This window comes from Culex quinquefasciatus, chromosome 1 (assembly GCF_015732765.1).
Source record: "Culex quinquefasciatus strain JHB chromosome 1, VPISU_Cqui_1.0_pri_paternal, whole genome shotgun sequence".
Taxonomy (NCBI): Eukaryota; Metazoa; Arthropoda; class Insecta; order Diptera; family Culicidae; genus Culex; species Culex quinquefasciatus.
In genome coordinates this window covers 64,484,604-64,499,430 of record NC_051861.1, presented here as the reverse complement: position 1 = coordinate 64,499,430, position 14,827 = coordinate 64,484,604, and the positions used below count along the sequence as shown (strand labels likewise).

The window sequence follows — 14,827 nt, the reverse complement described above, 5'->3', positions numbered from 1 at the left end:
ATTTTATAATTTTATAATTTTATAATTTTATAATTTTATAATTTTATAATTTTATAATTTTATAATTTTATAATTTTATAATTTTATAATTTTATAATTTTATAATTTTATAATTTTATAATTTTATAATTTTATAATTTTATAATTTTATAATTTTATAATTTTATAATTTTATAATTTTATAATTTTATAATTTTATAATTTTATAATTTTATAATTTTATAATTTTATAATTTTATAATTTTATAATTTTATAATTTTATAATTTTATAATTTTATAATTTTATAATTTTATAATTTTATAATTTTATAATTTTATAATTTTATAATTTTATAATTTTATAATTTTATAATTTTATAATTTTATAATTTTATAATTTTATAATTTTATAATTTTATAATTTTATAATTTTATAATTTTATAATTTTATAATTTTATAATTTTATAATTTTATAATTTTATAATTTTATAATTTTATAATTTTATAATTTTATAATTTTATAATTTTATAATTTTATAATTTTATAATTTTATAATTTTATAATTTTATAATTTTATAATTTTATAATTTTATAATTTTATAATTTTATAATTTTATAATTTTATAATTTTATAATTTTATAATTTTATAATTTTATAATTTTATAATTTTATAATTTTATAATTTTATAATTTTATAATTTTATAATTTTATAATTTTATAATTTTATAATTTTATAATTTTATAATTTTATAATTTTAAATTTTATAATTTTATAATTTTATAATTTTATAATTTTAGAATTTTAGAATTTTAGAATTTTAGAATTTTAAATTTTAAATTTTAGAATTTTAGAATTTTAAATTTTAATTTTAGAATTTTAGAATTTTATAATTTTATAATTTTAAATTTTAAATTTTAAATTTTAGAATTTTAAATTTTAGAATTTTAGAATTTTAGAATTTTAAATTTTAGAATTTTAGAATTTTAGAATTTTAAATTTTAAATTTTAAATTTTAAATTTTAGAATTTTAGAATTTTAGAATTTTAGAATTTTAAATTTTAGAATTTTAGAATTTTAGAATTTTAGAATTTTAAATTTTAGAATTTTAGAATTTTAGAATTTTAGAATTTTAGAATTTTAGAATTTTAGAATTTTAGAATTTTAGAATTTTAGAATTTTAGAATTTTAGAATTTTAGAATTTTAAATTTTAGAATTTTAGAATTTTAAATTTTAGAATTTTAAATTTTAGAATTTTAGAATTTTAGAATTTTAGAATTTTAGAATTTTAGAATTTTAGAATTTTAGAATTTTAGAATTTTAGAATTTTAGAATTTTAGAATTTTAGAATTTTAGAATTTTAGAATTTTAGAATTTTAGAATTTTAGAATTTTAGAATTTTAGAATTTTAGAATTTTAGAATTTTAGAATTTTAGAATTTTAGAATTTTAGAATTTTAGAATTTGATGATGAGATGATGATGCTGAAATTTGTAAACGTTTGATCATTAAATATTTTTAGAATTCTCAAATTTGGTAAAATTTTTAAATAATAATAATATTGTCGGCAGTGCGTGGTCGAATGGTTACGCTGTCCGCTTTGTAAGCGGATGATTCTGGGTTCGATTCCCATCTGCTGCAACCTTCCATCGGATGAGGAAGTAAAATGTCGGTCCCGGCCTTGGTTGTTAGGCCGTTAAGTCATGCCAGGTGTAGGAGTCGTCTCCATGCCATAAGTACAAACAACACACCAAACCAAGCCTACTCCGGTGGAATCGCTGGCGGCGGTTGGACTCACAATTCAAAGGTCGTCAGTTCAAACACTGGGGTGGAAGGTTCCTTGGAGTAAAAGAGGTTTGGGTGCTCTCCCCATTCAAGCCTTCGGACTCCTAGGTTCGAGCAGAAACTTGCAATAGAGACCACAAAAGACCCGGGGGTCGTTAATGTGGATGGTTTGATTTTTTGAATATTGTCGGATTTTTTAATTATTTGCAGTAATTTGAGTTTTATACGTTTTTAAATTTAAATTTTTAAGATGTCTTCAATTAGAATTCTTTTTAAAAAAACCAATGCGCCATGGGTTTTCTATGTACATAGGACATTTTGTAAAAGTAAGCGAGAATAAATAAAGTTAGTTTTTCTTTTATAGTTACAAAATATTTGAATATTACATATTTGAAATTGTATTGTTTTGAAATTTTATTATTATTATTATTGAATTCTGAATTTAAATTAGAAAATTCTTGCCAATTGTTGATTGAGGTTATATTTTTTCAGGCAACAAACATATTCTGATCTGATCCTGCCGGAAACCATGCGTCCCCGTGTCCCGCGTGGCTTCCGTAGAACCCAAGGAAGCAGCCTCTCGTACTCCGGTAAACATCAATCCATCGGAGGTTCAAGATCGTCGCCAAGGTGTCGCATCCGGGTTTTGATCAGCGCGTCGAGGAGCAAAAGTCCAACACGGCCAAGATGCTGCCACGGCCGCCTCCAACATCCAAGCCGGAAGCTGCGGTCAAGGCAAATCCCGAAGGAAGCAAAGTTGGAGAAGAATCGGCGATCCGCAAGTGAAATTAAGTGAACAAGTAAATATTTTTGTGAAATTTTGACAGTTGAAATAAAAATAAAACAATAAAAACAAAACAACAGTTTTTTTCAACTGCAACATAACCTAAAAATCCGAAATGACAGCACACGACAATAGCACGACATTCTAAATAACAAAACCGTGCGACGGTCGAATGTCGTACGACAATGTCGTACAATTTCGATCATCGATCGCACGACAAATACGACATTTTGGTGCAAAAACGTACACGCAAAACGGACATTAGGTATAAATTCCTAATTTTTAGGTATAATCGAACCTGACTGCAATAAGTTATTTTATTACTAATCGGCTATTAGTAATAAAATTACTAATAGCGTTTTAGTACGAGAATTCCTATATTTTAGGTATAATTGTAGAACCAAAATACCTTAATTTTAGGTATTTTCTGGAAAAGTGAGGGATCCAAAATTACTGATAATTAGGTATAATCCAAGATGGCGGACCATGATCATTCCTTATTTCTAGGTATAAATACCTAAATTTGAGGTATTTTCTGGAAAAGTGAGGGATCCAAAATTACTGATATTCAGGTATAATCCAAGATGGCGGACCATTATTATTCCTAATTTCTAGGTATAAATACCTAAATTTGAGGTATTTTCTGGAAAAGTGAGGGATCCAAAATTACTGATATTCAGGTATAATCCAAGATGGCGGACCATTATAATTCCTAATTTCTAGGTATAAATACCTAAATTTGAGGTATTTTCTGGAAAAGTGAGGGATCCAAAATTACTGATATTCAGGTATAATCCAAGATGGCGGACCATTATTATTCCTAATTTCTAGGTATAAATACTTAAATTTGAGATATTTTCTGGAAAAGTGAGGGATCCAAAATTACTGATATTCAGGTATAATCCAAGATGGCGGACCATTATTATTCCTAATTTCTAGGTATAAATACCTAAATTTGAGGTATTTTCTGGAAAAGTGAGGGATCCAAAATTACTGATATTCAGGTATAATCCAAGATGGCGGACCATTATTATTCCTAATTTCTAGGTATAAATACCTAAATTTGAGGTATTTTCTGGAAAAGTGAGGGATCCAAAATTACTGATATTCAGGTATAATCCAAGATGGCGGACCATTATTATTCCTAATTTCTAGGTATAAATACCTAAATTTGAGGTATTTTCTGGAAAAGTGAGGGATCCAAAATTACTGATATTAAGGTATAATCCAAGATGGCGGACCATGATTATTCCTTATTTCTAGGTATAAATACCTAAATTTGAGGTATTTTCTGGAAAAGTGAGGGATCCAAAATTACTGATATTCAGGTATAATCCAAGATGGCGGACCATGATTATTCCTTATTTCTAGGTATAAATACCTAAATTTGAGGTATTTTCTGGAAAAGTGAGGGATCCAAAATTACTGATATTCAGGTATAATCCAAGATGGCGGACCATTATTATTCCTAATTTTTAGGGATAAATACCTAAATTTGAGGTATTTTCAGAAAAAATGAGGGATCCAAAATTACTCATATTCAGGTATAATCAAAGATGGTGGATCATGATTATTCCAAATTTTTAGGAATAAAAATCTAAATTTGAGGTATTTTCTGGAAAAGTGAGGGATCCAAAATTACTGATAATCAGGTATAATCAAAGATGGCGGACCATTTATTCCTTATTTCTAGGCATAAATACCAATTTGAGGTATTTTCTATAAACGTGAGGGATCGAAAATTACTTATACTTAAGAATAATCAAAGATCAAATTAGGTATTATCCAAGAGATATGCAGGCAGAAGAAAACAACGGTTTATATGATATTAATATTTTTATTTATATCAAACACAACTATTTCATAAATGTTCTCACCTAAAAATGAATATTAAAATTTAAATTATATTTTATTTTTTCAATGCATCTATATTTTTAATATTAAATTTATCTTTTTTATAAATATTTTGGTTTTCTTATGTTTTAATTTTTAAATAGTTTAATATTTCAGCATTTTAATATTTCAATAATTAAATATTTTAATATTTAAATATTTAAATATTTTAATATTTTAATATTTTAATACTTTAATATTTTAATATTTTAATATTTTAATATTTTAATATTTTAATATTTTAATATTTTAATATTTTAATATTTTAATATTTTAATATTTTAATATTTTAGTATTTTAATATTTAAATATTTTAATATTTTAATATTTTAATATTTTAATATTTTAATATTTTAATATTTTAATATTTTAATATTTTAATATTTTAATATTTTAATATTTTAATATTTTAATATTTTAATATTTTAATATTTTAATATTTTAATATTTTAATATTTTAATATTTTAATATTTTAATATTTTAATATTTTAATATTTTAATATTTTAATATTTTAATATTTTAATATTTTAATACTTTAATATTTTAATATTTTAATATTTTAATATTTTAATATTTTAATATTTTAATATTTTTAAATTTTAATATTTCAATATTTTTAAATTTTAATATTTTAATATTTTGTTATTTTAATATTTTAATATTTTAATATTTTAATATTTTAATATTTTAATATTTTAATATTTTAATATTTTAATATTTTAATATTTTAATATTTTAATATTTTAATATTTTAATATTTTAATATTTTAATATTTTAATATTTTAATATTTTAATATTTTAATATTTTAATATTTTAATATTTTAATATTTTAATATTTTAATATTTTAATATTTTAATATTTTAATTTTTAATATTTTAATATTATAATATTTTAATATTTTAATATTTTAATATTTTAATATTTTAATATTTTAATATTTTAATATTTTAATATTTTAATATTTTAATATTTTAATATTTTAATATTTTAATATTTTAATATTTTAATATTTTAATATTTTTATATTTTAATATTTTTATATTTTAATATTTTAATATTTTGATATTTTAATTTTTAAATTAGGTATTTTCCAAGAGTTATGCAGGCAGAAGCAAAACAAAATTTTAAATGATATTAATATTTTTATTTACATAAAACACAACTTTTGCATAAATGTACGTACCTAAAATAAATATTTAATGATTTGAATATTTCAACATTATAATTTTGTATAATATTATATAATATATCTTTAATATTTCAATATTTATTTATTTTAAATATCTTTTATTATTTTAATATTTTAATATTTTTACAAATTCAACATTTTAATCTTTAAATATTTGGAATTGTAGAATATAAGATTTTTTGGAGTTTTAAAATGTTTGGAATTAGAGATTTTGGAAATTTCTCTCTCTCCCCTCTCTTTCCATTTTCTCGCTCTTCCTGTTCCCTGCTATCTCTCTCTTCCCTTCCTCTCAATTCAACTTTTTCTCTTTCTCTCTACCCTCTCTCCCTTTCTTTCTCTCCCTTTCTTTCTCTCCCATATTTTCTCACCTCTCTCACCTTCTCTCTACCTCTCCTACTCTCTCTCCTTCTCCTACTATCTCTCTCCTCTCCTACTATCTCTCCCTCTCCTACTATCTCTCCCTCTCCTACTATCTCTCCCTCTCCTACTATCTCTCCATCTCCTACTCTCTCTCCAACTATATCTCTTATCTCTCTTTCTTCATCTTTGCCCTCTCACTCCCACTTTCTCTCTCTCTTACTTTCTATCTCTCTCTCTACCCTCACCCTATCTCTTTCCCACATTTTCTTTCGCTCTTCTCCTCCAGCCTTCTCTCACAAACTCCCCCTTTCTCTCCCTTTTCTACTTTCTCTCTCCCTTTCCCATTTTCGCTCTCTTTCATTCCCTCTTCTTCTTTCTTCTTTCCCACTTTTTCTCTCTCCTCTTCTCTCTCCCACTTTCTCTTTATTTCTCTCTTTCTCTTCGTCTACCCCCACCATTCACTTTCAGTCTCTCATACACACACGAGCACACACGAGCACACACACACACACACACGAAAACTTTCACAAACGCATACATACACACACCCGCAACGTCCAACCAAATCACAAAAAGATAAAAATTGGTTCGTCAAACTCAAACTCGATACAACTTTTCATTCACACAATCGCCATGGTCGCACAATCTCCACGGTTGGGGTCCGTTTATACATCCCCTTTCCAGCTCTTCCGCAAAAATCCGTCCCGAGATCCGTCCTCCAGAGCACGAGAGGGAAGTGGCGGCTTTTTTAATTCCGCCGGGAGTTGAAGGTTCCGTCCTCATCCTCCTCCTCTTCCACAAGTACGCGAGCCACACTTCCTCTAACAAGGATGCTCCGGGTTCCGTTCTCCGTGCAGAACCGGAGAGCCACTTTTCTTCCTGCACAAAACTTACCTTGCCAAAGTTCCTAAGTTTTCAGCAGCACTGCGGAACACCAACTCACAGCCACGAAATTATTTTGTTTTGACTTGTCAAAACGTGAATCGCAATTTTAGAACTAAAAATACTAAAATTTAGGAATTTTTAAGAAGTACTTCAGTGTTCTAAAAAAAATCCTAAATTTTAGGAAGAAAAAAATACTAATTTTTAGGTATAATTTGACAAGCTAGAACATAAGTTCAAAAAATACTAAAAATTAGGAATTTATACCTAATGTCCGTTTTGCGTGTATGACATTCGCGCGAAAGTCGCACGACATTGTCGAGCGACGTCGTACAATTGCACGGACGACAAACGACAGACGTCTGACGGACTTTTCAGTCAGGGCGTCGGTGCCAGTTTTGGTTCAATCGAACGTCATTTGTCAGTGCGCGTGGAACTCGCATGAAACTGAAAAAATATCGAGTGCGGCACTAGAGTTTCAGTTCCAAGATGGCGCAAAACTCGTGCGGAACTAGCGCGAGTTTCTTCAAACAAACACTTTGACTAGAGAGCCTGGATCTTATAATAAGATCCAGGCTCTCTAACTTTGACAACTCTGAGTGCGGCACTTTCCAATCAAATCGTTTTCTGCTTGACGGGTTCATTCCGCTTCGAATTCCGCTTCGAAAATTGGTTCGAAATATTCTAAACAGATTGTCTGACTTGTTGTCTGATTGGGTTCCGCTTCGATTCCGTTTGAGCATTTTTTGCACAAGGGCGACAGCTGCTGGTGTACGGCGGAACCTCGATGACATTTCGCCGAGTTTCGCCTAAGCGGTTTTTCGTCAGTGTGTGAGTGAGGTGACATCAAAAGAAATGAAAAAACCCGTTTCATCTTGAAATTTTTTACGAGCGTCAACGGAAGAGCATCGAATTTTTTCAATCAGATTTTCTGAATTCTGATAGAAAAATCAAAGTTTGTGGCCGGATTTGTTGATTGCCAAGTGCCCCACGCCCGGGACTGGCGGAATGACCTGTTTAGACGACTATCATCAACGTTATTTAGGCCAACTATTGTATTAATATGGACCGCGAGCCAGATTTGTCCTGCGTGCGTTTCCGGTGAGTTTGGATAAAGACTGAACTCTTTTTTTATCCTCAACTGATTTGACGACTATTTTAGGAATTTGTTTATACCTGGCGCACCACTGCGAGAAACTCAACAAGCAGACGAACCCGGTCCAGCCCCGCAAGAGGTCACATAGAACGGTCCGGATCAGCAAGATGATCTTTGACAGCCATGTCAAGAATCAGACACGTGCAGACACCGTAGGCCAGCGGCAAGCGGGGCGACGTGGACCAGAGCAGAATAACGGCGGACGAGAACCAGCCGAGCGGATAAGGGTCAAAGCAGGAAAATTTCAACTCTAGCGGAGATCGCCTCGCTCGAATAGGACGGATTCCGTGATTCTCGTTGAATTTAATCCGGCGATTGGCCCTCAGTTCTGCAACGTCGACGCGGCCAACAGACTCAGCGATTCAATTCCTCAGAGGTTTCCTGTTAGTCTAATTTATTGTGAAAGTTGCAAATTTTGAGTAGGTAATTAAAAACATGGAGATTCAAGGTGGAAAGTGTTTTCCTTGATTAATTTTTGAATATTAATAAAAACGGCTTAAAATTGGCCAAAAAAGATGAAACAGTAGGAAATTTCAATCTAATCAAAACAAAAAAAGAAAATCATAAAGAAAAAAGAAGAAGAAGAAGAAGAGGCAGCTGTCAAAGCTTACCCGTCCGTTCCGTTTCAATTCCGATGAACCGATTTGCGGTGAAAACTCAAGCGGAACCGGTTGTTGCGTTTGAAACGGAATACGTTTCCGAATCTAAAACGAACACTTTTTAGAATTCGAATCGAACTTTTTTCGCTCAAGCGGAATTTTAAACGGAATTCAAACGGAACGCAATGAGTGGGTCAGTGTGGAACTAGCCATCAAACGAACGTACCATTAAGGTAAAAACAAGATTGTCCGCCAGGCCTGGACGCAAACGCAAAATTTTGCGCCTGTCATCATAGCCTGCCAGTCATCGACCATTGAACAAAGCAACCCCTGTAGATTGTTCGACTGACAGTTGATGGAAAAATCGAACTGGCACAGCGTCCCAATCAAACCGTTCTCCGCTTGACTGGTTCATTCCGCTTCGAATTCCGCTTCGAAAATTGTTTCGAAATTTTCTAAACGGAATCTCCGGTTGGACTCCGTTTCAATTCTGTTTGATCATTTTGGCACAAAGGCGACACATGCTGGTGTAAGACGGAACCTCGGTGACATTTCGCCGCGATTCGCCGAAGCGGTTTTTCTTTGAGTGTATTTGTGAGGCGGCTTTCTAAGAAACGTCAAACATGTTTGATCTTGAACTTTCCGCAAAAGTCGTTGTGGGAGCTAATTTCAAAGTTTTCGCGACGTGATGGAAAATGGCGTATCCTCCTCCTCCCAAGGTGAGTTGAACATTTCCTTCACTTAATTCGAAACGGAGTGGTCTTGGTGCAATAATCAACATTACCCATTGTATTCCCTCCTCCTTTCAGATCCAGTTCCCCGGCCAAACTTAGCAGCAGCAGCAGTTCCGGCCAACGAGGGCGCAAGATAGCAACAGCCAATCAGAAGCGGCTTCCTGGATGCCGGAGAGTTGATTGAGATGTACCTCGAAAAAACCTGGTTCAGAACAAGGAGTTCTTGGAGAAGCAGGAAGCGTCCTGCATCGAAGTTGCAATTGCCGAGCGCAAGAACGCCGATAAGGTACAGGAACGTCCATGCCAGCTGCCATCAACGAGACGAGCTGCCGATTTCACTCTACAAGGGACAAGATACTAGCGAGCCGGTTCGAAATATGTCTTCGTGATCAGCGACAAGGGCACGCTCCCGATCGTGGACACTCCGCCCACGTGAGGCTTGCCAGGAAGTGTACCCGCCGCACACCAAGGTCGAGGTCCTGAAGACTTCCCGCTTTGATCTGGCCAACCTACTGGAGCTGCTCGGCGATGGTGATGGCAAGAGATCACAAGTGTCAACCGGTGCGCCAAGAATGACGTCGTTGTGAACCGCCTCGAGAGGAACAAAAAAAAATCTGTGCAATATGTTAACTCTGCTAAACAAAAAAAATAAAGCGGGCTCGGGGTTGGGATGCGTTTTAATGAACGATTAGTTAAAGGGACAATAAAAAATGTAAAATCATAAAAATGTTTAATCTATTTCTGTCAAAGGCAACACGGCCATTCCGTTTCGATTCCGTTTGAATTCCGCTTGAACCGATTTGCGGCGAAAACTCAAACGGAACCGGTTGTTGCGTTTGAAACGGAATGCGTTTTAGAATCTAAAACGAACACTGTTTAGAATTCGAATTGAACTTTTTCTAAACGGAATTCAAACGGAACGCGCTGAGTGGGGTTCTGCGTTCACCACTGCGTCGAACTAGAGAGCCTGGAGCTTATTAGAGAACGGACATCTCAAACCAAAAGTACCAATCGAAGCACGAGAACTGTCAAACGGAGATACCAATCGAGCAAAATCCTTTGTCTTATGCTCGATTGGTACCTCCGTTTGACAGTTCTCGTGCTTCGATTGGTACTTTTGGTTTGAGATGTCCGTTCTCTAATAAGCTCCAGGCTCTCTACGTCGAACCATAGAATAGAGATAGGTAGAATTGCCACTTGCCGATTCCCCCTCGTAAACGTCAAGGGACACTGCCGACAGCGCCACCACTGCTCGAAACGGGGAACTTCAGTCGAAATGCGCACTGTGCACTTTGATGGAACTGCCCTGTGCATTCTGGAGGGTGCGTTTTGTTTGACAGTGACAGATGGAAAAAGGCTTGTTGACGTTCAGTTGGCGATCAAAAATGTGAAATGGTGCTTGGAAGCTGGGTGAAAAGACGAGACTAGTGAAGGCGGTTGAACGTTAGGATTGGGCGCAAATTGCGGTTTAAGTTGGAGTGCGGAGGCTTCGCTGGTCAGGTTGGTCGACGAGAACCGAGTGAGTGGAACAAAGTGGTGAAGAAGATGCCACTGAGAAACAAGATTTTAAGCCGGAAGAAGACTGCGTCATACTGCGTACGTTCCGGAACACGGTGAAGACTTCTAGTACTTTCCGCCTAACCTGCCCGGGCGAATCTCGTGGGTGCCTGCTTAAAGGTTCTCGGCAATTTCACAGTGCTACACGATTGAAAAATTCCTGAATAAATACCCGGACGCCACCCTGCTGGACGTTACCCGCAAGGAGAAGCGCCTGTCGAGCGCCATGACGAAAATTTGATGCAAATCATGGTCGAAACACCACGCAGAAAAATTAGGCCTATTTGAATCATCTAAATATTTTGTTGTTTCAAGTTAACGATTTTTTGTTGAAATAAATCTCAAAACCAATTGAAACAACTCTAAATTTAGAGTTGAATTTACTCTGTGTTTTTTGTCAATTCGTTTTGGAAATATTAACAAAATTATTGCGTTGATTCTACCATGAACGACGTTGAATCAACTTTAATGTGTTTTTTTGATTCAAATGAAATTAATTGATATTCACACGTGTTGCTATCTGTCAAAATGTTCAGTTTTCCTGATTTTGATCAGTGGCGAAGTTCGTTTAATTCGTGCCGTGCGGCAATTACGTTCGTGGTATTTCATCCATGTATTACGCCTGCCGTGAGCAAAGTTTTACGTGAGAAGTTAGAGCGCGGAATTCGGGGTGATTTGATCGCCACCCAACTAAGCCAACTCATCATCGACAAGCGGAAGCTGCCACCAAGTTTAGCAGACTTCACAAAATTCCCCAACATATCAACCCTCTACGGAACATGACCGGTAAGCTCTTGTTATTTTACTTCAAATGCCCCGTTTTAATGCTTTTCTCACTCTTGCAGACCTCTGCAGAAAACAACGTAACCTCGATCCACCGGGGACGCCAATGGCAACATGGCCAATTCAACATGGAAGGCAATTTCACCAACTCGTTGTTTCATCAGACGGTGGCGGAGGCAAGGACACAAGGTGCGGTTCAGCAGTACTCGGACAGAACAAGGGAAACACTCTAAGTAGCAGATTTAAAATATATTTTTCCAATAAAAATGCTAATATCGATGAATAATGCTTTTTTATTTCAATTCGACATTTTGTTAATTCAATTTATAGACTATCCTTATTTTGAAAAAATATGGGTTGCATCAACAAAAATCGACGTTGTTTCAACAAAAATCTGATTTGAACCTGCTTCTGTCAAATTTCGATCAACAAAGATCTGCTTAGACTCAACAAAATACCACGATTCGAAACAACAAAATTTGAGTGTTGATCCAATGCAAACATTTTGTTGATTATATTCAACAAAATATTTTGTTGAATCAAACCCCGCACAGGCTGATTCTACAAAACATTTTTCTGCGTGACGCAACAGGCAAGGCAAGGCGGACAACGAGCAAGAGGAGGAGCCCGTCGACGTCAAGCACAACTCGGGAACCGTTGCCGGCGTGGCCGGGTTTCTTCCTCAGAATCTTCAAGCTGGAACACCACGACCACTTTTCTTCACTCCGAACGGCAAAATACTCTTTTCCTCTTTCGGTTCTTCACTTGGTTTGACAGCGACAACGAAATGTCAACATGACAAAACAGATGTCTTGGAGAAGTGAAAACGGATGTCAACTTGTTTGGCATAATCTTAGAATTTAGAAAAAAAAAGATGCTGATGCGAAATAAAAATCATTTAACCTTATTTTTAAAAAAATCTTAAGGGATGCACTTATCTTGAATTTTCATAATTGTTTTGATTTGTTTTCCATGTTTTTTAAAATCATTTTACAATTGTAATGAATAATATCATAGAATAGAGATAGGTAGAATTGCCACTTGCCGATTCCCCCTCGTAAACGTCAAGGGACACTGCCGACAGCGCCACCACTGCTCGAAACGGGGAACTTCAGTCGAAATGCGCACTGTGCACTTTGATGGAACTGCCCTGTGCATTCTGGAGGGTGCGTTTTGTTTGACAGTGACAGATGGAAAAGGCTTGTTGACGTTCAGTTGGCGATCAAAAATGTGAAATGGTGCTTGGAAGCTGGGTGAAAAGACGAGACTAGTGAAGGCGGTTGAACGTTAGGATTGGGCGCAAATTGCGGTTTAAGTTGGAGTGCGGAGGCTTCGCTGGTCAGGTTGGTCGACGAGAACCGAGTGAGTGGAACAAAGTGGTGAAGAAGATGCCACTGAGAAACAAGATTTTAAGCCGGAAGAAGACTGCGTCATACTGCGTACGTTCCGGAACACGGTGAAGACTTCTAGTACTTTCCGCCTAACCTGCCCGGGCGAATCTCGTGGGTGCCTGCTTAAAGGTTCTCGGCAATTTCACAGTGCTACACGATTGAAAAATTCCTGAATAAATACCGGACGCCACCCTGCTGGACGTTACCCGCAAGGAGAAGCGCCTGTCGAGCGCCATGACGAAAATTTGATGCAAATCATGGTCGAAACACCACGCAGAAAAATTAGGCCTATTTGAATCATCTAAATATTTTGTTGTTTCAAGTTAACGATTTTTGTTGAAATAAATCTCAAAACCAATTGAAACAACTCTAAATTTAGAGTTGAATTTACTCTGTGTTTTTTGTCAATTCGTTTTGGAAATATTAACAAAATTATTGCGTTGATTCTACCATGAACGACGTTGAATCAACTTTAATGTGTTTTTTGATTCAAATGAAATTAATTGATATTCACACGTGTTGCTATCTGTCAAAATGTTCAGTTTTCCTGATTTTGATCAGTGGCGAAGTTCGTTTAATTCGTGCCGTGCGGCAATTACGTTCGTGGTATTTCATCCATGTATTACGCCTGCCGTGAGCAAAGTTTTACGTGAGAAGTTAGAGCGCGGAATTCGGGGTGATTTGATCGCCACCCAACTAAGCCAACTCATCATCGACAAGCGGAAGCTGCCACCAAGTTTAGCAGACTTCACAAAATTCCCCAACATATCAACCCTCTACGGAACATGACCGGTAAGCTCTTGTTATTTTACTTCAAATGCCCTGTTTTAATGCTTTTCTCACTCTTGCAGACCTCTGCAGAAAACAACGTAACCTCGATCCACCGGGGACGCCAATGGCAACATGGCCAATTCAACATGGAAGGCAATTTCACCAACTCGTTGTTTCATCAGACGGTGGCGGAGGCAAGGACACAAGGTGCGGTTCAGCAGTACTCGGACAGAACAAGGGGAAACACTCTAAGTAGCAGATTTAAAAATATATTTTTCCAATAAAAAATGCTAATATCGATGAATAATGCTTTTTTATTTCAATTCGACATTTTGTTAATTCAATTTATAGACTATCCTTATTTTGAAAAAATATGGGTTGCATCAACAAAAATCGACGTTGTTTCAACAAAAATCTGATTTGAACCTGCTTCTGTCAAATTTCGATCAACAAAGATCTGCTTAGACTCAACAAAATACCACGATTCGAAACAACAAAATTTGAGTGTTGATCCAATGCAAACATTTTGTTGATTATATTCAACAAAATATTTTGTTGAATCAAACCCCGCACAGGCTGATTCTACAAAACATTTTTCTGCGTGACGCAACAGGCAAGGCAAGGCGGACAACGAGCAAGAGGAGGAGCCCGTCGACGTCAAGCACAACTCGGGAACCGTTGCCGGCGTGGCCGGGTTTCTTCCTCAGAATCTTCAAGCTGGAACACCACGACCACTTTTCTTCACTCCGAACGGCAAAATACTCTTTTCCTCTTTCGGTTCTTCACTTGGTTTGACAGCGACAACGAAATGTCAACATGACAAAACAGATGTCTTGGAGAAGTGAAAACGGATGTCAACTTGTTTGGCATAATCTTAGAATTTAGAAAAAAAAGATGCTGATGCGAAATAAAAATCATTTAACCTTATTTTTAAAAAAATCTTAAGGGATGCACTT

The 14,827-nt window shown here is 34.3% G+C and overlaps 1 long non-coding RNA gene across 1 annotated transcript; it reads left to right on the top strand.

Moving 5' to 3' along the window:
* Window positions 1-13,442: 13,442 nt before the first annotated feature.
* On the top strand, window positions 13,443-14,175 carry LOC119765581. Its single transcript, XR_005276830.1, has 2 exons — window positions 13,443-13,892; window positions 13,952-14,175. It is a non-coding gene; the product is annotated as an uncharacterized LOC119765581 (long non-coding RNA).
* Window positions 14,176-14,827: the final 652 nt, after the last annotated feature.